Below are 27,308 nucleotides of genomic sequence, written 5' to 3'. Positions count from 1 at the left end.
ACATGATTGTGTTTTTGCACAATGAAGATGCCTTGTCAGATTTTTTTTTTTTTGGTAACTTTTGCTTCATGTTAAAAATAACAGCAAAAAATACACTGCATGCTTATTGTGTGCCATGTGCTGTGCCAGGCACTTTTTCTCATTTGACCCCCCGTATCACCTTCTGTGGTATGCAGCCTTCCCCTATTTTTTAAATATGAAATAAATGAATCTCAGCAGTAGCTGAGCTGGGATTCACATCAGAGGCACTGACTCTAAAATCCTTCTTTTAAACTCTGACAAACTACTTATTATAAATAAAGCCCAAAGGAACGTGTTTCTGCTGAAATCTTTTTTATAAAACCTTATCACAATGTGCAACATATAAAAGGGGCATAAAACAGAAGCATACATATTAATGAAATGTTTTATTAAAAGCAAATTTCCACTTTCTAACTACCACCCAGACCAGGAAGTAGGGCACTGCTAGCCTTAAGAAGCCCCTTTGTGAGCACAGCCCACTCCCCTCAAGGGACCACCATTCTGACTTCATGATAATCATTCCTTTCCTTCCTTCACCTCTAAGTATGTACCCATAAATAATGCTATTTGGTTTTTTCTGTTCTGGAATTTTATATAAATGGAATCATACAGTACAAATTATTTTGTGTCTTTTGTTTAGCATTTTGTTTTTACAATTCATCTGTGTTGACACATTGTTATGATTTAGATCTAAAATGTCCCCCGAGGGCTGGGAATTCGGTTCAGTGGCATGGCATCTGCCTCACAAGCACAAGGTCCTAAGTTCAATCCCCAGTACCAAAAAAAAAGAATGAGCATCCTAAAATGTCCTCCAAATGTCCTACATTTCTAAATGGGGCCTGGTCAAAAGAGGTGTTCACTGAGGGTGTGACCTGGAAGGTCATATTCTTGTCCCTGGCACTTCCCTTCTCTCTCTGTTTCCTGGCTGTCATGAGTTGAGGAGCTTTGCTCTGCTATGCTGTTCCATGGAATGAACCCACTAAAGCCATGAGCTAAAATAAACCTCTCATCCTTTAAGTTTCAGATGTCGGGCATTTTGTTCCAGTGACAGGAAAGTGTCTAATACATACAGCTTAGTTAACTCGTGTGCTTTAGTGTATTATATTCCACTGTATGAGTATTAATCTATTTTACTGGTGATAGTTGTTACAGTTTTTAGCTGTTAACAAATAATGATATAAACAATCTTTGACATACATTCAGGTGCACATAAGCACACATTTCTGTAGGTGTACATCTAGGGAACTGCTAGGTACATAAGTCTTTGACAACTTTATTTGCTGAGGTTATATTCTTAACAGTAAAATTAATGGATCAGAAGGTGTAACTATGTAAGGCGATTTCAGTACTTCTATGATTTTACTCCACTAGTAAGACAGCCTTTATTCTAGTTTAATTATTTCTACTGCTGTATAAATCAGCTACACTTTTTTCAATCTGTGGAGTATACATAATCAGTAGGTAATTTTCTTACACTTGAAACATTAACCTTATTTTTTCTCTAAATTTCACCTGGAAATGTATTTCATGTTGCCCCAAAGTTCATTCTTTTGGATTTATATAGTAATAATGGCTGATTGGCTAAAAAGATTAGAATGTTTGGTGAATCTCATTGCACAGAAATGTCATGTATCGAAGTTCACTGTGATCAGATATAATGAAGGAAGTGATTTAGTGTACTTTATTTGGAATTCACTTTCTAGAACTTAAGTTCCAGCAGTTGAATATTTTAATGTGTTTTTGTGTTGTTGCTTTTACTTTAGTAAGTGGGATCCTGATTTGTTCATTTACATATTTTGTGACCTGCCTTCAATGCAGAGCCACATCTTTAGTGCCTCACTTGTAATGGCCTTGCCCGTGTGTTCAGTAATCATGTTGAAAGATGTTGGTACCACCTGGTTTTTGTTTGTTTTGTTTTGTTTTGTTTTGGGTGTTTTTAAGACAAGGTCTCACTATGTAATTCAAGCTGGCCTTGAATTCACAATGTATCCCAGGCTGGCCTCAAACCCATGACACTCCTGCCTCAGCCTCCTGAGTACTGGGATTACAGGCTTGTGCCACCACACCAGCCTTTACCACATCTAGAATGGTTGGTTGCCTTCAGTGAATTTCTTCCCTTCTCTAGTTTGTTAGGTGTATTAATGAATGATCATTTTGACTTATAGATCACCTTTTTTCTTATCTAGGAGTTCTGAGATGACACTTATTTGGAACCAGTTCTTTTTGGTTTGAAGTAATTATTCTGGCATTTAAATGAGCCTCAGTCTGGAGGCCCCACATTTTCATTTCTATCTTTTAAAGCTTCCCTGCTCCCAAGAATTTTCAGGCTTATTAGACTGCATTTCATTAATATTCTCCATCATGGCATCTCAGATAGACATGGGAGTTGACTAGCTATAAGGAAGCAGAGACATCATTAAATAGAATAGTGCTTAGCATTGAGATAGCACTTTGTGCCTGAAACCCTTCATGGGTGCTAACTAATCAATTTACCAACACCTTGGAAAAACAGGAAATGAGTTTGTATTTTCTGTTAGTCACTGTAAGACTGAGATGTGCTTTTTTAACTTATTCTTCAAGAAATTGATGTTCACTTGGAAACAGCTTTATTTACTTAAAATCACGAAGACATTTTTTGTAGCCTGGTTTATGTAACACATTTCTGCTTTTATAAAATCCAGGTTTATTATAATAGAGTTATCCTTTGGATCTTCCATTTTTCTCAGAAAACAACTCAGTCAGTATCAACTCTTACTGGTTTCATTTCCACAAAGCCAATTTACTGGCTCAACATTGTTCAGAAAGAGCAAGCTACTCCAGGAGAAATTGGAAAACAGAAGAGATGCCAGCTCAGAACACTAAGTAGTGTCCCATTGCCCCCAAAGGGTGATCTGGCAGTAGGTAGGTCATTTGTCCCTTGCTTTGGAAGAATTGAGGAGACAGGCCAGATTGCTTATGCACATTGCTCCTGTTCACCCAGTGAACCAGCAGCAGTTAGGAACAGATTCCAGTGATACAGTATTCCTGTCCCATTATTTTTCCTTACATCAGTGGTTCTTGATTTACTTTGTCCATTAAGACACATGCACAGAAAGCTTCGGAAAGGTCAGTTTGCCCAGAGGGCTTGCAGCAATTACACCTTTTCTCCCCACACTGGAGAAAACATAGTGAGCATTTTGAATTTCTCTTAGGGATTTTTTTTTTAAGTAAAAGATTTACTTCATTACTTTATCAGTAAAAACAAATGCTTGCAGCTTATTTCACAAATGATCGTGACTAACACCAATATGTTCATAGTAAAAGATTTCTATAAATATAATACATTTTTTATATTTTAAATTATATAGGGACATTGTCCAAAGTCTTGTAGTATATTTGAATTCTTAAACCAAGAAAAAAAGCAGTAGCTTCCCTCTTCCTACCTGTTCATATGCAATGTAGGTCTTTCCATTGTCATTTTCTTTAAATCACTTTTTGTCCACTGATTGTTGTGAGTTTTCTAAATACACTGGAGAGGTCACAGGACAAGTTGAACTGGCCTTTTCGTTGAGGAGCCTACGTACTAATACCAGGGATAAGGCTTATTTTGGAGAAATAATTGGCTGTATTGGGAAGGTCATTTGACCTTTTCAGAGTTTAGTTTACTCATCTAAATAGTGATTGATGGGCCAGGGGATTTAGCTCAGTGGTTCTGGCCCCTACCTCACAAGCGCAACATTGGGAGTTCCATCCCTGGTACCAAAAAAAAAAAAAATAGTGGATTGATAATACCTATCAAGCCAGACTCAGTGATGCATGCCCATAATCTCAACTATTCGGGAGGCTGAGGCAGGAGGATCACAAGTTTGAGACCAGCTTACACAGTTTAGCGAGATACTGTCTCAAAAACAGAAGGAAAAAAAACCCATCTAACAAGTATTACATGAGTATGTAATGAAATAACTTTGACAGCCATGAGTGCCTTGCTCAGGGTAGGTACTCAGGAACTGATCATTTAACTTGTATCTAGATAGAGAACCATGTAAAACAGTTGAAATTATATGAACACTTTTTAAAAATATAAATTGAAATTGAAAAAGATATATATAAATTGAGAGCAGCAAGAGCTAAGAGCTGGAATTTATTAGCAAAAATCTCATGGAAGATGTAGGATTTAAAGGAAAGAGGCTCAAACTCAGTTTACCAAGCTGTCAGTAGTACAAAGATGAGGAATAGATAGAATCTGATTTGGAGGGAGCATTTGGGCTCCTTCCTCTTCACCTACTTTCACTCTCACCAATTTAGTAGTATCCTCGTATACTATCTCTGTTGCCTCCCCAGTGACTTCACAGAAAAGAATTCACCTAGTGGTAAAATCCTATGGGGTTAATCCTTGCTAGCGTTACTGTTGTTTCCATGGCAACCATCAGATGATGCATAATCTGCATGAGGTAAAATGTGAAAAGTATTTTCATCAAAAAATGTCCAATTTCACTGGTAGAATGTCCCACTGGGACATTACTAGGCTACTTAACTGCTGCATCCAAAATCTAAACCCTGCTTTTCCATACTTTCATGTTTGAACATTTAGTAGGAAATACTTTCAAGAAAAATAGCTTACCATAGAAATTTTTTTTCTGTAAAAGGAAATAGCATTATGCTTGAACTCTGTTTGAATAGTTTGTGCAAAATGGACTTAACAAATAAGTCTAATAAGAAAAATGGGTTTGATATATAACTTTTGTAGAGTTTTCATAGCTTGAGTAATTAGAGGCAGAGGCAATGATAAATTGGAATGATTAATCTTCAGTCCATTTTACTCAAATTATGAGGAAGATTTAAAGATAAAATTTTTAATCTTTAAAAATAAAAATTTCCTGCTAAAAACCTTTTTTTTTTTTTTTTAGATAGGAGGTTGTATAGTTCAGACTAGCGTTCAACTCACTATTGTAGCCCAGGCTGGCCTTGAACTCCTTGATCCTGCCTCTGCCTCCTGAGTGCTGAGATTACAGGCCTGAGCCACCATGTCCAGCTCTGATCCATTATTTAACATGGGAGTTTTACACAATTTGTTTTGTTCCTTGTTGTAGACAACCATAAGTTGAAAATGAGTTCATAGCGAGGTGTGGTGGTGCACACCTATAGTGCCAGCACTTGGGAGGCTGAGGTAGGAAGATTGCCGTGAGTTTGAGGCCATCCTGGGGTACATAGTGATTTCAAGGCCAGCCTGAACTACACAGCAGACCCTGTCTCAAAAAAACACAACAAAAATAAAGAGTTCATATTCATATATACCTATTTTCCCTGTGTTCCACAAATTTGTCTACTCTGGGCTGGCATAGGTCTGAGTACTGAGAGTAGGAAGCAAGTAAGGCCCTGGGCTTTGAGAACTTACATCAAAGACAGAGAGGCAGTAACTCAACAAAAAACTATATAGTAGATATGATAAGTGGTAAAGAGAAAAACAGAGAAAGGGAATGAAGATCAATGCAGGTAGGGATATGGTGGATATCTTCATTTTCTGTTGCTATAACAAAATATTTTAGACTAGGTAATTTAAAAAGAATAGAAAGTTATTTGTGTCCCAGTCCTAGAGGATGGAAAGTCCAAGAGTGTGGTGTCAGCATCCACTCACCATCTGGCAAGAGCCTCCTTGCTGCACCATGACATGACAAAAGGTTAGCAAGACAGAACAATCATGCTAGCTCAGGTCTCTCTTCCTCTTATAAAACTACTGCTGTAATGCCGTCAGGAGCTCCACCCTCATGACTTCATCTAATCCTAATTATGTCCCAAAGGTCTAACCTCCAGATGCCATCAGTGTATAAATTTGGGGGTGAAGTTTCCAACACATGAACTTAGAGGGAAACACTCGTGCCACAACAGTAAATAAAGAAAGCTTCTCTGTCAAGATCTGACATTTGACAAAAGCCCTGATGGGATGGGTCGTGTGAATATGAAGGAAAAAGGCAGCAGATGCACAGGTCCTAGGAAGAGTGTGCTCCATAGGGCTGAAGATAACAAAGAGGCCAGTGTGAGTAGAACAAAGAAAATTCGGTAGATAAGAGATCACAGATGAGGTTAGGGTAGGAAAAGAATCTTGTCAAATGTTATAAGCCATGCTAAGGGCTTTATTATATTTTATTCTGAGATATAAAGCTTCTAGAGGGTTTTGAGCAATGACATGGCATGGCTTGGATTGTGTCATGAAGAATAGGCTGTGGGAGGGCAACAGTGGAAATGGGGAGACTGCAATTAAGTGATTATACAGTTAGCCTACTTGGGCAGTGATGCTGGCTGGAACTGGGGTAGAAGAGGGAGGCAGGAAGAAGTGGTAGTACTACCAGGGTCCTGGGGTGCCGTGGGCTCCTTCTAGAGATTGTTTCTACGTTTTTGTCCTAAACAAAAAGATGGACAAAAATACTCAAAAGGTAGTGAGGTTTTACATTTATTAAAAGTAGGGAAAGAAGTACAGTGGACCGACCCTTAAATTACAACCAGCCTGACATACAAACAACTTGGGTTAATTAGGTTAACAGAAGATTCGTCAGCCTCTTGTTATCTATAGCACATGCCCAAGTAAACATCCAGATCTCAGCTATATTGACTTAAAACCAACTTGAGTTACAACTAGGCCTCAGGAACTGATTGATTTGTATGTAAGTCAAGGGTCCACTGTATGATCGGCAGAGTGAATCAGGCTAATTAAAGGTAGGAAAAGGGGCTGGGGATTTAGCTCAGTGGTTCCAGCGCCTGCCTCGCAAGCGAAGGTCCTGAGTTCGATCCCCAGTACCAAAAAAAAAAAAAAGTAGGAAAAGTAGATCTCTCTGCAGGTTGAGAGCAGGCCACTGAAAGAGCTACAGTGGCTCTGAGGTTAATGGCCGCTGTCTTTCATATCCTTTACTTCTCAGGCTGATCATGGATCTAGGCCGTCCTATCAAAAACCTGCTTGAGGGGCCGGGGATTTAGCTCAGTGGTTCTGCCACCTGCCTTGCAAGCACAAGGTCCTGAGTTCGATCCCCGGTACCAAAAAACCCAAAAAAATCACAACAAAAAAATCCTGCTTGATTTTGTGCCAGAAGAACTGAAGTTAGTATTTTCCCAGGTGCAAGGCTTAGAACTGTTTTTCTGTTATTGATAGGTCATGCCCACTTGCCCAGCAGGGTTGCCATGCCTTCATCTCCTGCCTCAGTATGATGCTAGGTATACATTTTACTCAGTAAATACTCATAGAGTGCTTACTATATGCCAGACACTGTTCTAAGTTTTATAAATACCAGCTCCTTTCATTCTCAAAACACTCCCCTAACGTAAATTTCAAAGGTCACATCTACAAGATTTGCATATGGTTTGGATTGGTGTGTTTTTTTTGTTTTTGTTTTTGGTACCAGGGATCAGACTCGGGTCCTTGCGCTTTCGAGGCAGGCAGCGGAACCACTGAGCTAAATCCCTGGCTTATAGATGGTTTGGATAATGGGCATTGAGGGGAAAAAAGGAATCAAGGATAATTTCTCTTTGGAGTCTAAATCTAAGAATGAAGTGACCCTCTGCTAAGAAGGGAAGACTCAAAAGGAGCATGTTAAGTAAAGGCCCTGGAATCAGGAGTTTAGGTTTGGGACTTGTTGAGTTTGTGGTGCACATTAGCCGTCCAAGTGGATGTATTGAATAGGCAGTTGGATACAGAAACTTGAAGTCAGAGGAGACTCAGAGCTGGACATAAATTACAAAAGAGATCTCAGCATTCAGGACAAAGTGCCAGTTCGATGCCTAATTTTGCTGCTCAACCTAACGAGAAGTGGACATGAGGACAGTCTTTTCCCTTGGGCTATAGTCAGGTAGTAGCATTATCATTGGTTTGGAATCGGACCTGCATTTGAATCTGCTTCCATCATTTGCTAGTTAAGTGGTGTCATTTATGTGTCTTACTTTAGCTTTGTTTATAAAATGGGGTTAACAGTACTTACCATATAGCATTGTTGCAGTAAAATGAAATAACATATGCCTAAACATAGAAAGTACCTAATAAATATTTGTTTCATTTTTTCAGGTTTAGGTTTAGTTTATTGCATTTACCCCAAACTAACTGAATTTGAGCTTTTTGTCTAATATGAAAAAAGTCTGGATTATCCTATGTGTACTTTTTTTTTTGAGGGGAGGGCTACGCAATGACACTCTCCAAAAAAGAATTTTAAACCAGATGAGGTGGCAGGTACCTGTAGTGCCATCCACATGACAAGCTAAGACAAATGAATTGCTTGAGCCCAGGAGTTCAGGGACAGCTGGGATAACATAGAAAGACCCTGTCTAAAAAATATTTAAGGAACGGATATGGCTTAGTGGTAGAGTGCATGATGCTTTAATCTCCAACTCTGAAAAAAAATTCAAATCCATCTCCTGGCAAATGATAATAACCTTATAAAAAGAAAGACTTCAGTGAGCTTTTTAAGAGAACATAGGGAAAGAAGTTATGAGTTCTGAATATTAAAAGATCCCCACATGCAAAAGCAGGGTGAAGATAGAGATAAAAGCACCAAGCAGAAAATTTATGGATCTCGGTCAGAGGTAATTTACATCAAAGCTTGTGTAAATCTGCTTGAGCCAGGTTGATGACCTAAGAAGGAAATAGTACCCTTTACTAGGGATGGGCCATTTAGGTCGAAGGGAATTATCTTATTAATTCCCCTTGCTAAAGAGCCACTTCTGAGGTTTAACTTAATCCTGTTTCTATTTTCTACAGTCATAGCTGGACTGTCATAGAACGTACTCATCTTAGGTGCTCATAGTTTATCTCACATAGTAAACGTTTGAGCACCTAGTGCAGTGATGGCGAAACTTTCAGAGCTTTCAGTGATCAAACGGCCCACTGCAGCACATTTGCCACCACTAATATGTACCATGTACTTTATTAGAGAAACAAAGATCAATTTGAGATACAATTCCTGCTCTTAGCTCCTTCACAGTCTTTAAGAGAGTAAACAGACATGTAAAATAAATGAAAAAGAGCATGTGATATGTGCAAGTCTGCAGATAATATTGTAGCTTTACCTTTGGAGATTATAAAGGCAATATAGAGGTCACTGGGCTTTTAAGGTTAAGAACTTAACAGGTGAAAAATTGGGGGAAAGACATCCTAAAAGGCAGCATACCATGAGCACATCATGGAACATGGCACTTTGAAGAACAAGGCATAATTTGTTTAATAGTCTTGGCTTTACAGTGATAAGAAAATGACCAACAATTTAGAAAGCAATTTTTCCCTAACTCTTCAACTCCAAACAAGAATATTCTACGGCCTGGGGATTTAGCTCAGTGGTTCTGCTGTCGCCCTGCAACCGCAAGGACCCAAGTTCGATCCCCGGTACCTAAAAAATAAAAAAAAATATTCTAACTTCCTAACTACCTTTTTAGGTCTAGATAAGTCCCCTGGTGAGCCATATGACCAAAGGAAAACATTAAAAGTACTAGAATTTTCTATCCTTACTAGGATTAGACAGAATGGTTATTTTCTGAGGAAATCCTGAACATTTACTAGTCTTCCATTGAAAGCTTCCTAAGTGTTTACTTCATCCTATTCCCATCATTATCCTAGATTAAAGTTTGCTAAGTAGAATGTCATCCAGTGTATAACCTTCCCCAGCCTTCCTGCTTATTATGAAAAGATTCTCATTTCTCTTCCAAGCATATCCATGCAGTCTCCTTCTAAGAGCATAAACAGTTCATATTCTAGGAAATCCATGGTACTCAGAATATTTTTAACCCTGAGGGGACAGGAAAACCTGTTCCAATGTGGACATATTCTTGAGGACTATGCAATGCACTTATTCTTTACTTTCAAGATATTTCAGGGTTTCTCTGTTACTGCTGTAGTACCACTCATGGATGAAGAGTACCTAGATTCCTCTTAACTCTGCTCAGTTAGAGCTGTTACTGTGTCCATTCTTCATCAGTCACTATGCCATATTTTCTTAAACCCCTTCTCCAGGCTCTTTTTTTTTTTTTTTTTTTTTTTTTGGTACCAGGGATCGAACTCTGGACCTTGCGCTTGCGAGGTAGGCACCGGAACTACTGAGCTAAATCCCCAGCCCTTCTCCAGGCTCTTCAAGGTCTTCCTTTATTTACATTTAATCTCTTAAACTTGTCTGTGGCTTCTAATGATGAAGATGTAGATAATAGCAACGGCATCAGCTAACAGCACTTCCTGTGTACCAGACACTGTTCTAAGCACCTTATATTACTATTTGCAAAACACTAGGAGGTAGGTACTATTGTATCCTCCTACGTACTACTATGTCCTCATAAGTAAACTGAGGCACAGAAAGGTATGCAGTTTTCCTGAGGTCACACAGTATAATAACTGGTAGAGAAGAAAGATTATGTTTTTTTTTTAGATCTTGAGTTTGGAGGACACTTTTCCCACAAGAACAATGTGTTACTCATCTCTGTCTCCAATTTAAAGCATAGTAAGCATTCCAGTCATGCTGAAATTAGTCCAGAAGCCAGGCCATGAAGTTAACACAGAGGATTATGTCATTTTGGTTTTTAAAAAATGAATCAAAGGCTCGAATTGTGAATGTAGTGTTTGGCAATATCTGGGGCTCATTTTATTGTGAGTCCTTATTTTAAAAAGAAAATTTAAAAATCTGTTCTCTCTGAGTTCTGCAATGTTCTTATGAACTAGCAGTAGGGATCTGACATTGAATAATGAGCCTCTTTCAGAAACAAAAGCAGATTAGCATTTGTTCTTTTTCAATTAAAGCTCATGGTGCTGGAGTGCTGGCCTTTGATGCTTGAGGGATTACGGTTAGTGAGAGTGATTCAAAGGATGATAATAACAAAACGGTTATTGTGCTCTAATTTTGAAGTTAGCTCAAATAAAGCAAAATTAGACATAGCCTGTGTCTAGAGGGCGTATACCTTTTAAATGTCAGACTGGCTTTTATACATCCTATCCTGCCTGTAAACAAGACTGTCAGTAACACATCAGTTTTGTCAGCCATTCCCTCACATGAGCAGTAAACATTCTTAGTGGCATCAGTCTTTCTTCATGCTAAGGGAAGTTTTTGGGGTCCCTAAAAATCATCCAGTATGTGGCTTTGTTTTTGACAAATAAAGGAGAATAAATAGAAACTGAAATGGGAAAAAGTGCTAACTGCCTCTGTGTTCTTGGTCAGGAACCTGATCCTTGCTCACTCACACCATGTCCTAACAGGCCCAACTTTGTTGACCATACCTCAGTTTTATCACCTCCAAAATTATGGGTTGGAACCAGATGGTCTCCAAGGTTTCAAGTCTGAATTGTATATTTTCCTTTGAAGAAATATCAATATTCTATTCAAAGTTTTTATCATAAATAATATCTGGGCGTGGTAGTGGGCATGGTGACAAGGGCCTGTAATTGCCGCACTCAGAAGGCTGACGCAGGAGGATAGCCATAAGTTTGAGGCCAGCCTGGGCTACATAGTGAGTTCAGGGGTAACCTGAATTACAGAGAGAGACCCTGTCTCAAAAAACCAAAAATTGGGGCCGGGGATTTAGCTTAGTGGTTTCGCCGCCTGCTGCGCAAGCGCAAGGACCCGAGTTCGATCTCCGGTACCAAAAAAACCCAAAAATAAATAAATGACTTGCACATTTAATAACATAGCTTATACCTTTAATCTATGCTAAAAATTTGATATACATTATTTCATTTTAATGCTGGTATATCTGGCAAAGTAGCTTTGTTTTTGGTGCCGGGGATCGAACTCAGATCCTTCCGCTTGCGCAGCAGGCAGCGAAACCACTGAGCCAAATCCCCGGCCCAAAGTAGCTTTTTTAATCACTGTCTTTCTCATAGGAAACCTAGATATAGTTAATTTCTTAAGGTCATGCAGCTATGTACTTTGTTTTTTCTCTTAAGACGATTACCATATTTTATCCTGAGTTATTTATGTATTTCTACCACTTGCCAGTTTATACAAATACTGTATTATTCTGTGCTCTACATTGACTGCTTTATGAGTGCTCATCTCAACTCCTTCAGCTTCTTAAAGATTAAGACACCTTTTTTTAACCTCTCACAAGGACACAAAACTACATTTTCTTGTTTGTTTTTGTTTGTTTGAGATAGTGTCTTACTACATACATTTTCAAAATTGAAAGTTTTTAAAGCAAATGGCCCCCAGTCTTTCTAACCTTCACTTTTCTAAGTTGGTCTAATTATTGGAGCATTCTCCCCAGCCTCATTATACAGAAATCCCTGGTCTACGTTAGGTATTAACAACAAAAATATTTTTTAGCCTTTCTTCCTAGGTTAATGTGTTATGAATTTTTTTTTTTTTTTTTTTTTTTTGGTACCAGGGATCAAACTGGGGACCTTGCGCTTGCAAGGCAGGTGGCAGAACCACCGAGCTAAATCCCCCTCCCCTTTTTTTTTTGACACAGGGTCTCACTATGTAGCTTAGGCTGGCCTTGAACTTGTGTCAGTCCTCCTGCCTCAGCCTCCCAAGTGCTAGGATTATAGGCATGCACCACCACACCCAGCATAAATTTACCAATTTTAAAAAGTGGAAATGGCTTCATTTTTCCAAATTAAGATACTAAAACCTCCATCCAGTAGCATGCTAAGTGAATCAGTTGTGTCATGGAAAAATATTTTACATCAAAGAAGAAATAGTACATACTTATGTAGACTATTCAAACATTACAAAACTATTTTAACATATTTTTTCTTTTTTTGAAGGAAAATGTTTATTGGTACATTTTAGATATACATAATAACATTCATCATAGGGAATTTGTACCTGTACATGATATATTTTATCTTTTTCTCCCATCCCCCCTTTGACCCCTTTTCCCCTCATTTACAAAAACTGTTTACATTTTTTCCTTCTTTAAGTGTGTGTCCAGTTTATCTCACTTAAGAGTATGGTCTCAAGGTGCATCCATTTAGCTAGAAATGTCTCAAGCTTATCTTTCTTTATGACAGAGTAGTACTCCGTTATATTAAAAAAAAACCATCATCTTTATCCATTCATCAGTTGATGGACATTTGGGCTGTTTCTAAGATTTAGCTATTACAAACTGTGCCACTATAAACAGAGGTGTGTGTATATCACTGTGGTTCAATGCTTTTAATTCTTTCGGGAAGAGACCAAGAAAGGGAATAGCTGGGTTGAATGGAACCTCTAGTTTTGGTTTTTTGAGGAATCTCCACACTAATTTCCATAGTGGTTGGACCAGTCTATACTTCCACCAGCAGTGGAGAAGAGTTCCTTTTTCCCCACACCCTGCCAGCATCTGGCTGATTTCTTGATAGTAGCTATTTTTTCTGGAGTGAGATGGACCCTCAGTGTTGTTTTAATTTGCATTTCATGAATGTCCAGTGATGTTGAACATTTTTTCATATATTTATTTGCCATTACTACTTCTCCTAAGAAGTGTCTGTTCATTTCGGATGCCCATTTTTGGATTGGGTCTTTAAATTTTGGGGGTCTCACACATGTCTAAATAACTGCATTGTTTCTCTGGTATGAGAAACTGAAAGTGGAAATAAGGACTGAAATGTATAATGAATGTTGGGAAAGGGGAAGAAAGTGTTCAAATGGGAAGGGGAACAAGGGAGGAGGGGAGAGAGGAAGGAAGGGACAAAGAAAAAGTGAAAATAGAAGGAAAAAATAGAAACAAAGCTTTTGTACATAGGGAAGGGAGGGGGCTTGGGGGAAAAGGATGAAATAAAATTTACTTTAAAAAATAAATTGGGGGTCTCTTTTTTTAGTTCTTTATATATTCTAGATGTATTTTGTCTGAGGAACAGTTGGCAAAAATTTTTTCTCACACTGTGGATTGTCTTTTCATGCTGTTGGTGGTTTCTTTTGCTGTGCAAAAGCTTTTTAATAAAGTGAGATCCCAGTTTTTGATTCTTTGTGATACTTCCTGTGTGACTGGGGTTTTGTTCATAAAGTCTTTGCCTACACCAATGTCTTCAAGAGTTCTGTTATATCTTCCAGCAAATTTAGTGTTTTTGTTTTAATATTTAGATCTTTGATCCATTTTAATTTTAGTGCACGGTGAAAGATATGCGTCTAGTTTTAATCTTCAGCATATGGAAAGCCTGTTTTTCAAGCACCATTAAAGAGGTTTTCTTTCTTCCAGTGAAGGTGTTTGGCTTCTTTGTCAAAGATAAGGTGGCTGTGTGTGTTTGGAGTTACTTCTGCATCTTGTAATCTGTCCTACTGATCCTCGGGGCTTGTTGTTGTTGTTGTTGTTGTTGTTTGTTAGTACCATGCTGTTTTTATCACAGTAGCTTTGTAGTATAATTTCAAGTCAGGGATTGTGATGCCTCCTGCCTGCTTTTGTTGCCCAGAATTGCCTTTGCTATTCTAGATGTCTTCTGGGACCAAATGAATTTTAGGATTTTTTTCTCTAATTCTGTGAAATATGCTGTTGGGATTTTGATTGGGATTGGATTAAATCTGTATAACAATTTTGGAAGTATGGCCATCTTTGCTATATTGGTTCTTTCTACCCAAGAACAAAGGATATCTTTCCATTTTCTGATATTCTCTTCCTCCTTTTTTCAGAATACTGTAATGTTCAATGTAGAAGTCTTTTACTTCCTTCATTAGATTGATCCCTAGGTATTTCTTTTTTGGGGTATGCTATTGTGAAAGGTGTTGTTTCCCTAATTTCTCTCATTGAGTCTGTTATTCCTGTATAGTAACGCTGTTAATTTTTGCGTGTTGACTTTGTATCCAGCTACACTACTGAATTTGGTTATTAAATCTGGAAGATGTGTGGTAGAGTTTTTGGAGTCTTCTATGTAGAGTATCGAGTCATCAAATAATGATAATTTCACTTCTTCTTTTCCTATCTTTATTCCTTTTATTTCTTTCTCTTATCTAATTCCTCTGGCTAATGTTTCCAGAACTGTGTTGAATAAGAGTGGTGATAGTGGACATCCTTGTCTTGTTCCTGATTGTAGAGTGAAAGCTTTCAGTTTTTGACCATTTAGTATTATGTTGGCTGTTGGTTTGTCATAGATGGCTTTTATTAGATTGAGATAAAGACCATCTATTCCAATATTTTGTAGGGTTTTTATTATGAATGGATGTTGGGCTTTGTCAAATGCTTTTTCTGCATCTGTTGAGATGATCATGTGATCTTTGTCTTTGGTTCTGTTAATATGGTGTATTACATTTATTGATTTGCCTATGTTGAACCATCCCTGCATCTCTGGGTGGATCCCTGCGTCCTACTTTGTTATTTTGCATAATCTTCTTGATGATTTGCTGCATTCTGTTTGCCAGTATCTTACTGAGGATTTTTGCATCTATGTTCATTAGGGAAATTGGCCTGTAGTTTTCTCTTTTGGTTGGATCCTTCTAGTTTTGGTATCAGGGTAATGCTTGCTTCCATAAATGATTTTTGGAGTATTACTTCCCTTTCTATTTCATTAAAGAGTTTGAAAAAAACTGGCATGAGATCTTCTATAAATTTCTTGTAGAATTCAGCAGTGAAGCCATCAGTTCCTAGGCTTTTCTTTGTTGGTAAGTTTTTTTATTATGTTTTCAATTTCTTTAACTGATAGTGGGTTATTCAGAATTTTGCTATCTTCTTGATTCAGCTTTGGTAATTCATATGTATCTAGGGACCTGTCCATTTCTTACGTGTTTTCCATCTTACTAGTGTACAGGTTCTCCAAGTAGGTATTGAAGATCTTCTGGACTTTCACAGGATCCATTGTGATTTTACCCTTTTCTTTCCTAATTGCATGAATTTGAGTCTTTCCTTTTCTTTTTGTTTTGTTTGTTTGTTTGTTTTGTTTTTTGTACGGGGGGGATTGAACTTGGACCTTGTGCTTGCAAGGCAGGTGGCGGCACCACTGAGCTAAACCCCCAGCCCTTTTCTTTCCTTTTTTTTTGATAAGGTTGGCTAAGAGTTTATCAATTTTATTTAATCTTTCAAAGAATTAACTCTGATTCATTGATTCTTTGTATTGTTTTCTTAGTCTCTATTGCATTAATTTCTGCTCTGATATTTACAGTTTCCTCCCTTGTGTGAGCTGTAGGCTTGACTTGTTTGTCTTATTCTAGAAGCTTGAGGTTCACCATTAGGTTGCTTGTTTGAGCTCATTCTGTTTTCCTGATGTGAGAGTTCACTGCTATAAATTTCCCTCATAGGACTGCCTTCATTGCATCCCATAAGTTCCAGTATGTAGTGTTGGCATTATCATTTAATTGTAGAGAGTATTTAATTTCATTGTGACCCATTGGTTTTCAGGAAAATGTTATTTAATTTCCATGTGTTTGTGAAGTTCTTGTGGTTTCTTTTGCCATTGATTTTCAGTTTCATTGCACTATGGTTGATAATATGCATAGGATAATTGTAGTTCCTTTGCATTTATTCAGGCATATTCTATGGGCTAGTATGTGGTCTATTTTGGAGAACATTCCATGTGCAGCTGAGAGAATGTGTATTCTGATGCTGTAGGGTGGAACACTATAGATATCTACTAAATCCATTTGTTCACAGATTTAGTTCAGTTCTGATATTTCTTTGTTGGTTTTTTGCTTAGTTGATCTGTTTATTTGTGCCAGTGGGGTATTGAGGGTCCCCATTACATTTGTATTACTGCTTATATGATTTTTCATGTCCCTTAATATTTGTTTTATATAGTTAGGTGTGCTGCTATTTGGTGCATATATATTTATGATTGTTATATCTTCCTCTTGGATTGTTCCCTTTTCCAGGATGTAGTGACTTTGTCTCTTTTGATCAGTCCTGGCTTGAAGTTCACATTGTCTTCAAATAGAATAGGTACTTCTACTTTTTTCTGGGTTCCTGTCTCTTGGAATATTTTTTTCCATCCTTTGACTTTCAGTCTGTGAATTTCTTTTTGAGTTAAATGTGTTTCTTGTGTGCAGCATATTGTTGGATCTTGTTTCTTGATCCATTTTGCCAGTCTGTTTCATTTGATTGATGAATTGAGAACATTTACATTGATAGTTATAACTGATATGTATTGGCTTATCCTAATCACATTATTTTCCTGCTGTTGGTTCCCTGTTTTCCCCTCTGTTTAATTGATTGCCCTGCCTGGTGGCTTCTTTCTCTTGGTGTTCTTGGATTTGTGGTTTTCATTATCTCTTTCTAAAATGCCCTTCAGAACACTTTGTAGAGCTGGTTTGCTGGTCGTGAATTTCTTCAGTTGTTCTTTGTCATGGAAGTATCTTATTTCTCCATTGATTTTGAAAGATAGTGTTATGGAGTACATCTTTTATTTTTGATAATGTAATTATAATATCCCTTGAAAAACAGTCCTTTTGAATCATTTCTACTAGTGATCCTTTGAGCTTCCTGGACCTTTATTTCCCTGTCTTTCTCAAGATTTGGAGTTTTCAGCAATGATTTCACTCTAAGTAACCCGTGACTTTTCCTTTCTCTTTTAACCCCAGAATACCCAAATGCAAATGCTTATTCACTTAATGGTGTCCTAAAGGTCTCAGAGAACTTTTTCATTCTTCTAAATTTTTAAAAATCTGATTCAGTTATTTTTAAAAACATCTGTCTTCAAGCTCAGAAATCCTTCCAACTGATCATTTCTGCTATGGAGGTGCTGGCTGTAGTGTTTTTATTTCATTTATTGAGTTCTTCAGCTCCAAGATTTCTGATTAGCTTTTTTATTATCTCTCTTGGCTGAATTGCTCATTCATAACATGAATTGTCTTCCTAATTTCATTGAATTGTCTGTGTATCTCATTACATTTCTGTATCTCTGTACATTTCTTAATTCTTTTTCAGGCAACTTGTCAATTTTCTTTTGTTTGTTGTTTGGAGGGATCTTTTTTTCCCCCCCAGACTGGTCTTGTACTCATATGCTCAGTCCATCCTCCCATTTCAGCCTCCCTATTAGGTGAGATGACAGGTGTACACTACCATGTGCAGCTAGAGGTATCATCTTTCCTTGTTTTTCTCATGTTTCTTGTTTCCCTACCTTGGTATTTGCACATCTGCTTGGTCAGTTGCTTCTACCTACCAGTTTTATTGAGTAGCTTTTCTAGTAAAACACTTTCTGCTGGACATGTGTCATACAGTGTTATTTGCATGTACAATGGTACTTTGGTTCATATTTGGCAAAATTTTGTTTTTGTTTTCAAACTCTATATCAGATGACAAACAGAATCATGGCCATCGTCCCACACAATTACAAACATGGCCATCTTTTCCAAAATTGTGGAATTGTGCCATTTGAATACTTTCTTCCCATTTCTCAAAATCCATTAAACATTTCAGTCCTTTTTTCCACTTTGTTTCTCACACCAGAGAAACAATGTAGTATTTAGACATGTGTGTCTGATTATTTCACTTAAAAGTATGGTCTCAAGGTCCATCCATTTAGCTATAAATATCTGAAGCTCATCCTTTTTATGGCAGGGTAGTACTCCACTGTATTAAAAAACCACCTCTTCTTTATCCATTCATCAGTTGATGGGCATTTGGGCTATTTCCAAGATTCACCTGTTACAAACTGTGCTGCTATAAACATGGGTGTGTATATATATCACTGTGGTATGATGCTTTTAATTCTTTTGGGAAGATACCAAGAAGGGGTATAGCTGGGTCAAATGGGACTTCTAGTTCTAGTTTTTTGAGAAATCTCCACACTGATTTCCGCAGTGGTTGCACCAGTCTATACTCCCAGGAGAAGGGTTCCTTTTTCCCCATAGCCCCACCAGCATTTGTTATTATCTTGATAGCAGCCATTCTTTCTGGAGTGAGATGGAATCTCAGTGTTGTTTTAATTTGCATTTCACAAATGACCAGTATTGTTGAACATTTTTTCGTATGTTTATTTGCCATTTCCACATCCTCATCTGAGAACTTACCTGTTCATTTCAGATGCTCATTTTTGGATTGGGTCTTTAAATTTGGGGGGGGTCTGATTTTTTTGAGTTCTTTATATATTCTAGATAATAGTCCTTTATCTGAATAGCTGGAAAAATTTTTGTCCCACTCTGTGGGTTGTCTCTGTACTCCGTTCGGGGTTTCTTTTTCTGTGTAAGAGCTTTTTTGTTTTGTTTTTTGTACCAGGGATTGAACTCAGGACCTTGAGCTTGCGAGGCGGGCAGTGGAACCACTGAGCTAAATCCCCAGCCCAGGATCATATACTTTTTGTCCTTGGCTCTGTGAATCTAGCATATTACATTTATTGATTTGCATATGTTGAGCCATCCCTGCATCTCTGGGATGAATCCAACTTGGTCATGGTGTATAACCTTGATGATTTGCTGCATTTTGTTTGCCAGTATCTTATTAACGATTTCTGCATCTGTGTTCATTAGGGAAATTGGCCTGTAGTTTTCTTTTTCGGTTGGATCCTTCTCTGGTTTTGGAATCAGGGTAATGCTTGCTTCCAGGAATGAATTTGGGAGTATTGCTTGCCTTTCAATTTCATCAGTGAGTTTGAGGAGTAATGGCATTAGGTCTTCTCTAAATTTCTTGTAGAATTCAGCAGTGAATCCATCAGGGCCAGGGCTTTTCTTTGTTGGTAGTTTTTAAATTACATATTCAATTTCCTTGGCTGATAATGGTTTATTAGAATTTCTGTATCTTTTTTATTCAGTTTTGATAATTCATATGTATCTAGGAATCTGCCCATTTCTTCTGTATTTTCCATTTTACTAGAATACAGGTTTTCGAAGTAGGTATTGATGATCTTCTGGATCTCTGCAGGATCTGTTGTGATTTCACCCTTTTCATTCCTAATTGCATGGATTTGAGTCTTTTCTTTCCTTTTTTTGATAAGGTTGGTAAGGGTTTATCAATTTTATTTAATCTTTCAAAGAACCAACTCTTTGATTCATTGATTCTTTGTATTATTTCCTTGCTCTCCATTGCATTAATTTCTGCTCTAATTTTTATAATTTCTTCCCTCGTACAAGCTTTGGGCTTGACTTGCTCTTCTTTTTCTAGAAGCTTGAGGTTCAACATTAGGTTGTTTATTTGAGCCCACTCTGTTTTCCAGATATGAGAATTCACCACTATAAATTTCCCTCATAGCACTGTTTTCATTGTGTCCCATAGTTCTGGCATTATTTAATTGTAGAAAGATTTCTTCTTTAATTTCACCTGTGATCCATTGGTTGTTCAGGAGGGTGTTCATTTGCATGTGTTTATGAAGTTCTTGTGCTTCTTTTGCCATTGATTTCCAATTTCATTGCACTATGGGCTGATAATATGCATGGGATAATTTCAGTTCCTTTGCATTTACTTAATCATGTTCTATGAGCTAGTATATGGTCTATTTTGGAGAAAGTCCCATGTGCAGCTGAGAGTAATGTGTATTCTCCCATCCAAGTACTAACCAGGCCCAACCCTGCTTAGCTTCCAAGATCAGACGAGATCGGGCGCATTCAGGGTGGTATGGCTGTAGACAAGTAATGTGTATTCATTCTGATGTTGTGGGGTGGAACACTCTGTAGACATATAAATCCATTTGTTCAAAAGTTTGGTTCAATTCTAATATTTCATTGTTGATTTTTTGTCTAGTTGATCTGTTTGTGCCAGTGGGGTATTGAGGTCCCCCATTACCTGTATTACTCCTTATATGATATTTCATGTCCCTTAATCTTTTGTATAGTTGGATGCACAACTATGTGGTGCATATATATTTATGATTGTTATATCTTCCTCTTGGATTATTCCCTTTGCCAGGATGTAGTGACCTTCTTTGTCTCTCTTAATCAGTCTTGGCTTGAAATGCACTTTGTCTCCAAATAAAATAGCTACCCTTGCTTTTTTCTGGGTTCTTGTTGCATGGAATATTGTTTTCTATCCCTCGACTTTCAGTCTGTGAATTTGTTTTTAAATTAAATGTGTTTCTTGTGTGCAGCATATTGTTGGATCTTGCTTCTTGATCCATTCTACCAGTCTCTTTCTTTTGATTGGTGAATTGAGACTATTATCATTGATGGTTATAACTGATATGTATTGTCTTATCTTTGTCATGTTATTTTCCTGCTGTTGGCTTCCTTCTTTCCTTTTCTATTTAGTTTCTTACCTTGCCTGGTAGAGTCATTTTGTTGAGCTTCATGGAGTTATAATCCTTATTGTCTCTTTCTAAACTGTCCTTCAGAGTACTTTGGATTGCTGGTTTGGTGGTCATGAATTTCTTTAGGTGTTCTTTGTCATGAAAGTATCTTATTTCTCTTATCAATTTTGAGGGATAGTTTTGCAGGGTGCATCATTCTGGGTTGTTTTCCTTTAGGGCTTGAAATATTTTACTCCAGTCTCCTTGACTTGAGAATTTGTGTTGAGAAATCTGCTGTGATTCTGATGGGCTTTCCTTTATAGGTGATTTGTTTCTTTTCTCTAACAACTTTTAATATTCTGTTCTTGTGTTGAATTTCTGGAATCTTGACTTATATACCTTGGTGATGTTTTTTTTTTATCATGGCTAATTGGAGCCCTATATGCCTCACTTATCTGTATGTCAAATTCTTTTTGCCCTGTTTGGGAAGTTTTCTGCCATTACTTCTGAGAACAGGTTTTTTATGTCATTTGCACTACCTTTTACTTTTTCATTGACTTCAGTCAATCTTATGTTATTGTCCTTTGCATCATCTAGCAGCTACTAGATTGATTTCTCATGTTCCCTTGCTATTTTTAAGAAATCTCTCTTTTCATGATCACTAATCACAATCTTATCTTCTATATCTGATATACTGTCCTCACATTGGGTCACTCTGCTGTGTATACTTTCAGTGGAGTTTTTAATCTCCTGGATATCTGTTTCATGAATTCCATTTCTTTCCTCAAGTTTTCCATCATGTTCCTGAGCTCCTCTATTTTTTTTATCTGTATCTTTCATTCTGGTCACCATCTCTATAGTTATCTGGGAAATTATTTCTGCTTTCATTTTTTCTAGAGCCTTGTTTATCTACTTTGTTACTTCTTGTTACCACTTCAAATAGTCCAGGTGGGTGGCTTTTGGATTGTTCCACTTCATTCCCCCCAAGGTTTGCCTTTGGTGAGCTGAAAGTCTAGGGTTGCATCTTGTTTAAGTTTTTTTAAGATTGACTCCTGAGTTTATGCTTGTAAATTGCTTACCAGCATTCAGAACCCTTAGGAAATGACTACTTCTCAGAAATGTCTTCCAAGTATGGCTAGCTTTTGGGTTTTGAGTCTGTTACAGTATCCTACCTCTTCAGTTTATTGGGGCTGAAAAGTTTCTAGTTTCTGCCAACTTGGCTCAGCTTCCCATTCTTTGGCACTGGCCTATAGGTTTTGTTTTTTTTAAGACCCTTAGGCAATCTCAGTCTTGGTATACAAGGAGAAACAACTGATTAGCACAATTATGTCACCTTGGCTAAAGTAGTACAATCAACGGCAATAGCATCAAATACAGCCTAGAAAATGACAAGTTGTGGCCTTTAATATGGGATTTTTTACCCTTAGGGAAGAAGATTTAAAAGGGATTGGGGTAAAAAACAAATAGAAGAGGAAGAGGTCAGAACTGAGGCTGGAGGACAAACTTATTAAACTAAAGACAGGTGAAAAAGACAGATGGGAAATAGAAAAGGAAAAAATAAAAACAAGAACAGAACAACAACAAAAAACTAGAAACTGTGTTCAGACAATCAAGAAAAAAACTAAACAAAACAAGAACTAGAAAGGAGGAAAAAAAGAAAAGGAAAAAGAAAAACCCCAAAACATCCAATTCGGATGTGTCTCTGCTGTCACTGTTAGGCAATGTGGGGAAATGGAGTCCAGAGCCAAACAAATTAATCCTAGCAAGCTAGCTTCAGCTTCATAGTGGGGCAGCCAGCCTGCCTCTTTAGTTCCTCTGTGTCTCCAGCTGGCTTGAACTCTGCTCCCTGACCTCCTGCTGACTTGAACTTGACACCTGCACTGAGGCACTGGAAGCCACTAGATGGAATCCCCCACACCTCTTCTGAGTTCTGAGCTCAATTGGCCCCTCTCCAAGATGACTACCAGCCAATCACCCTCTCTTGGGTGATGTCTGAACCCAGATAACTCACCAGCCACTACAGTCCAGTTTGTCCACTGCTCTGTTCCACTGGTGCCTTTCTCTGTGGAGGCCTCTGAGTTTGTCAGTAGTCACTGTGTATCTGCAGTTTTGGCCCACCATTCCCCTGAGGAAAGTCTAGGCTCTGGGAGAGAGTGGTTTGGTACCTCCCTCCTCTTCTCTCTTTACTCTCACAGTAGACTTCAGTTCTTGCCTCAGATCCTTCTTGGGTCCTGGGGACCCACTTTCCTCCTCTTTCTCTTCCTCATACTGCTATATTCCAGTGTCAGGACACCAAATTTCAGAGACCCTGTTTCTCTGCTGCTCACCACTCCACTGTCTTCCCGGAAGTTCCACAGATTGCCTTTACATTTTTGAGTTAAAAGTTCTTCATATATTCTGGCCCTACCTAAATTGTATTGGTGTAACGAAATATCAGATAACTGTTAAAAAGGTTAAGGTAAATCTACATATTGGCATGGAAAGTTGTTAAAATACAGAGGTTTGGTTTGGTTTCGGGTTTTTTTGTTGGTGGTATTTTTTTGTTTTGTTTTGGGTTGAAACAAGGTCTCACTTTGTGTAGTGCAAGCTGGTCTTGAACTCACTATGTAGCCGAGGTTGGTCTCAAACTCACAGTGATCCTCCTGCCTCTGCCTCCCAAGTGCTGCATTACAGGTGTGTGCCACCATACCCAGCTAATATATGTATTTTTGAAGGCAGGTTTTGTAGATAGTGTTTAGATACTTAGACATGAACAAAAACTTTCTAGAAAGATCTCTGACAGTGACTGCCTCTCGAGAGTGGCACTAATGACTGAGGCATATAGGGACTAATTTTCATTTTAATTCATTTCTCCTTAATTTTTTACTCTGAACAGTCGGTACTTTTATTAAAGAAAAAAAATTTAAGGGCCAGGGATTTAGCTCAGCGGCACTGTACCTGCCTCACAAGCGCAAGGACCTGAGTTCGATCCCCAGTACCAAAAAAAAAAATTTTTTTTAAGAAAAAAATACCTGAACTAAAATCTTGTCATTGTTTTATATTCACCTATGATTACAGATTTTGGGAGTGGTTTTTTTGTTTTATTATAATTTTAATTGTTCATTTTGTGGAATATGGCATAGTAATTCAATACATATATGCCATGTATATGGCTCAAATCAGGATAATTAGCATAGTGGAGTGACTGTAGTTCACAATAACCTATCATGTATTTTATGAATAACTAAAAGAGAGGATCTCAAAGGCTTCAAACAAAGTAATGATAAGGAGGTGGAAATGCTAATCACCTAGATGAGTTTTGTCACAACTATTATTGCCTGCTTAATCAGGCACAGTGGGCAAAACTCATCATTTTGAGAATAAACTGTAAGACTCATGCTGACATTTTCTACCATAAGAGTGAATTAACTTAATGTCACCTCTCTCACCCTCTAGAAAAGGTCCCAGGGCTACCCCAAACCTAGAAGCAGGAAATTGTTTCTTAATAAAGAGGCATGGGGGTCCAGGGATTTAGCTCAGTGGTTCCACTGCCTGCCTCACAAGTGCAAGGACCCGAGTTCAATCCCTGGTACCAAAAAATAAATAAATAAAATAAAATAATAAAGAGGCATGGCCCCTGAGTAATGACTGGCTGTTGAATAATTTGAAGGGCCACATTAAGAGCAAAACTGGAAGATATGACTGTCAGATATTTTGTATTTCCCCATAATTGTTAAACTTGAACCACTACCTTCATGAAGTTGGCCAACTCTCTTTATCAGGCTATTTTCAGTGCAGAACCCAAAAATGGACTATGTGACAAATGCACCGTAATGTGTAGTTGGTGTCTACAAGCAAATGGTACCTGCTTGTTTTGTTTTTTAAAAAAGAAAAAGAAAACAACTGGTCCTCTGATCTTTTTCTCTTTTCTACAATTGCCCTAAATTTCTGACAGTGAAATATTTCTTTCCTTTATATCCTTATAAATTTTAGTGATTTAACTTAATCCTACAGTGTCCTAAATTAGAATAGGGAAATGGGGTGATCCTTCAGAACTGCCCCTTTTTGTGTGTTAACAGGTTAAGGTGTTAACAGGAAAGTGTTTATAACTTAGGACTCTCTAGAGAAGATTTATTTAACTTGTACACATAAGCATGGCGGGACAGGAGCTCTACCCCTGATCACCAAATTCTTAGCTTTTTTCTTTCCCTGAAATACTATCCCTCTTCTTAGAGTACAGTGGGTCCCTTCAGAGAGACGAATGTTACTCCCAGTCACTCTTCTTAAGGAGCTTCAGAGGTGCTCAAAATTCATTATGGAGCTAAGGCTGAGTATATGCTTCCTGATATTTTGATCAGAAAGCATTTGTAACATTAGAGATGTATATACAAATTAAGAAATTATTAGCGTTTATGTGCAGAAATAGCTAATGTTCATTCTGTTAGTCAAATCTAAAGATCTGAGCCAGATTCTATCTCTGAAAAAGAAGAAAATAATTTATTTTGAAAGGTGCATTAGCTCTTTGCAGATGGTAGGTTTATAACTCTTATTGATCCACCCTCTCTATCACCATCACAGTCCAATGATTGGCCCTTGTTTGGGAGGTGGCTGTGGTTTGGTGGCAAAAGAGCAGTGCAATGCCACCTCTTTGTCTATAAAATGAGGCCACTGATTCTTGCCTCTTAAGACTATTGGAGGTTCAAATGAGAAATATAGGTTAAAATCCTTTGAAAGCTATATATCCCTGGGCATATCTGAGAAGTCACACATTGAAAGGAGACATTATAGTTGAATGGTTAAGAACTAGGCTCTCAAGTCAAACTTGCTAGTAAGAAGAGATAAATCCCTACTTCTAGGAAGATCACATTGAGAGGAAGCTAGTCTACAGGCATTTTTCATGCCAGCTGGGCTGGATTTATAGACTGTGTGCATCTCTATGGCTTTGTTTTCTTGATTTGTGTTAAGGTGGTGATGCCAGGAGTAACATTAACTACGTGTTACTCCGTGCTTCCCAATCTGTTTGAAATTCCAAGTCAGTTAAATTCAGTACAGGCAATAAAACTAGCATAGGAGAGGGAATATTACCAGTGGACCCTCGGTTCCATTAGAAGACATTTCAAGTGTTTGAAATGAAATTATTATTAAAGAAGAAGCTGGATGTGGTGTCACATACCTATAATTCTGGCACACTGGGAGGGTGAGACAGGAGGATCACAAAAATGAGCCCAGCCTCAGGAACTCAGTGACTTAGGGAGACACTGTCTCAAAATAAGAAATTTTAAAAGGGCTGAGGATGTAGCTCAGTGCAGAGGCCCTGGGTCCAAGCCCCAGTTCTGCCCAGAGAGGGGGGAGGGGGCTTGCCAAATTGGATTTAGGTAAAGTTTGGTTTCAGTGGTGAGAAATGGAAATAAGAGGGCCAGGGATTTTTAGCTCAGTGGTTCCGCCACCTGCCTCACAAGTGCAAGGTCCCAAGTTTGATCCCCGGTACAAAAAAAAAAAAAAAATGGAAATAAGAAAAACTATTTCAAAGTTCAAGAAGACAGTGTTATAGTCCTAATATGAGGGTAAGAAGCCCTTAGTTTACCATCCTGTTCCTGTTGCTGTCTGAGATCTCTCAGGTAGGTTCTCCACTTTCCTGAGCATACCCTCTCATCAGTAAATTGGAGATGAAGTTGAGGTAATGCACTGAAAGTATTTAGCACAGTTCATGGCACATAGTAAACACTCAGTAAATATTACTAATGCTGTTTTTAGGCAGGAGTGACTGGCTAGTATGTTTCACTGAGAAATCTAAAGAAGCTAGTGGTGTCTGATACTAAATTTGGAATGTAAAAGACGATTTGATTTAGTTTTGTGTTTTGCTATTTTAAAAGTAAAGCTGTAGGCCCAGGGATTTAGCTCAGTGGTTCTGCCGCCTGCCTCGAAAGCTCAAGGTCCTGAGTTCGATCCCTGGTACCAAGAAAAGTAAAGCTGTAGAATAAGATTTATATATGGCTGTCTAGTAAGGCAACATTTGTTGAATCTGTGGAACCAAAAACGAAAGATGGACAATTGGTTTTTTTGTTGTTGTTTTTTAATTAATAAATTTTATTTTATCCCATATTACCCCCCTCAAGCCCCTCCCCTCCCTGTGTACAAAAGCTTTGTTTCTATTTTTTCCTTCTATTTTCACTTTTTTTCTAAAGATGGACAATTGTTTACAAAGTGCTTGACGATAAAAAGAACTACTGAAGCTATAACCATTATAAAGAGAGCCTCATTGACCAGCTAGCCGACCATTTCAACATTATCACCATCCTGCCTCCTCCAAAAGCTGTTCCTA

At 37.9% G+C, this 27,308-nt stretch overlaps 1 protein-coding gene across 6 annotated transcripts in view; it reads left to right on the top strand.

Moving 5' to 3' along the window:
- Bicdl1 (BICD family like cargo adaptor 1) overlaps positions 1-27,308 on the top strand; it is a 114,440-nt gene that overhangs the window by 49,708 nt on the left and 37,424 nt on the right. The gene's annotated exons all lie outside the window — the stretch shown is intronic.

Source organism: Heterocephalus glaber, unplaced genomic scaffold, assembly GCF_053883595.1.
Source record: "Heterocephalus glaber isolate CG9 unplaced genomic scaffold, H.glaber_assembly_v1.0 deba00001687, whole genome shotgun sequence".
NCBI classification, from domain to species: Eukaryota; Metazoa; Chordata; class Mammalia; order Rodentia; family Bathyergidae; genus Heterocephalus; species Heterocephalus glaber.
The sequence above is the reverse complement of the archived record's forward strand: the minus strand, read 5'-3'. Positions and strand labels throughout refer to the sequence as shown.